Source organism: Aplysia californica, unplaced genomic scaffold (genome assembly GCF_000002075.1).
Source record: "Aplysia californica isolate F4 #8 unplaced genomic scaffold, AplCal3.0 scaffold00409, whole genome shotgun sequence".
Taxonomy (NCBI): Eukaryota; Metazoa; Mollusca; class Gastropoda; order Aplysiida; family Aplysiidae; genus Aplysia; species Aplysia californica.
In genome coordinates, this window is record NW_004797679.1 from 287839 (window position 1) to 289923 (window position 2085).

A 2085-nucleotide genomic window follows, 5' to 3' on the forward strand; every position below is an offset into this window, starting at 1 on the left:
AGAGGATTACTATAGGAGCTGTACGCTTCATATGTTCGTTGTATTATTGTACAGCGCATTGAGCACTTCTTTGTGGAAATGCGCTATATAAATGCAATTTATTATTTATTATTATTATTATTATGAATGAATGAAAGAATGACTTGTCAAAAGCTAGTTAATGTTTTCACAGCAATCGATCTTATTTCATTCCATAGGAGAAAAGCTGCTTCAATCCTGTCTATCAAAGGCCAACACGATGTGAGTAGATCGCAGATCCAAGAGTAAAGAGACGAAAATACTCGATAAAATATCTCGTACCTCCCGCTTTGTGAATCGAACCCACAATTTGCGGACGCAACGGCGTGGAGTTAAACGTTTACACTGCAGACGCCGGTACGCCATTCGAAGACCCCACGGGCTAAAACAGAATCTTTCATCGGCAAGTCGGCAAGTCAGTTTTCAACAGAAGGTGTAAACAGCGTCGTAGCCGTAGGGGCAGACCACAGACACACCGCTGCGGAGATCCTGCTGGCCCAGAAAGATGAAGTCAAATGTGGCTATTTAGCACCAGTTCATACTGTATCCGCCTCCCAAGGTCACAGTCTGCACGCAGCTGGGTATTAACCTAAACCGATATTTAATTTAGAAAGCATAATAGTTTCTCCATATTTATATATACGGGTGTCTGTGTGTTTACCCGGAAGCCCAGCTGCCGAGGTTTAGAATCCAGCAACACAAGACCCTGCTAATATATGGGCCATGCCCCCACCCCCCCCCTCTCAGCCCCCGCAAAAAGTTAAAAAAAACCCCAAAAAACAAAACAACATCACTCAAAAACAAAAACAAACAAAAAACAAACAAAAGCAACAAACAAAAAAACGAGAAAAAAGGACACCCCCCCCCCCAACAAAAAATAAGAAACAACGCAAAAAAATCCCGCGTTTAACCTTCCCTACCCACCTACCCACGCACAATTCTAAATTACTTTTGGGACGTGAACTACAATAGTTGAAGCATCAGATCTACATTATTATATTGAGACCACGAACACATAATCAATAAAGAGAGGATAACACATACTTTAGGAAAACAAAACGGGCTCATAACATCAAAAAAAGGTATGTTGAGACTAGACTAAATTTTTAAAAGGAGAACGGACACAACAGTTTAAAAGAATGTCAAGTAACAAGCGCAAAAAAAAAGAAAGGGGAGAGGTAAAAAAAGATATAATTTTGTAGTAAAGACGGCGTAAAACACATCAAGGCATCCACTAACCACCTACGTATAAGTCCGCACCTAAACGTCACTTTACAATTAAATCACTTGAAATATGAAAAAAAGAAAGAAAAAAAACATCAGATGGAAAGACAACCAAAAGATAGAAAAATTGAGGTGCGAGTGAGACAAAAAAATTACTTGAAATTACGACAAAACTACAGACACTAAAACCTAGACATACAGTCAAACAAAAATGGACAATGACAAATCTGCAGAAAATGTCAAACAAAAAAAAAAAATTTAAAAAAGGAGCAACTGGTCAGATAATTACAGAGAGTGACAGAAAAGACGGACAACAAGTCAAAAAAGCTTTTTATGAGTTTGGAAAGAAAAAGCAAAAACAAAAATATTTTTAAAAAGCAGACAAAAACAAAGAACAACTCAGAAAAACGACACACACAAGACAGAAAAAGGGCACACAAAAGGCAGATAAAACAAACCGAGAAACCGACCAGATGATGTCAGTGAAAAAGGCGCGCCCTTCAATTACTGCTCACTCTTCATTGGGTCACTACTACCGAGCATAACAAGTAAAAACCCACGCAAGTTATGATCAGATCATTACATTTATTTGGTTTTATTTCATATCCTTGAAATATCTTCTTTTAAAAAAAAATGTATTCTGCTTCACGGATTTTATCGTGTTCTGTTCCCTATACTTTCCATTTCTTGATTTTATATTATGATATAATATTCTGCTTGACTATAAAGTCTGAAGACAAATTTTATTGTTTTACGTTTGCACAACATTTTATGTCATGTGCCCGACCTTACTTAAGCTTGACCAGACGAGTAGGTGGAGATTAAAGGGACGGGGGGGGGGGG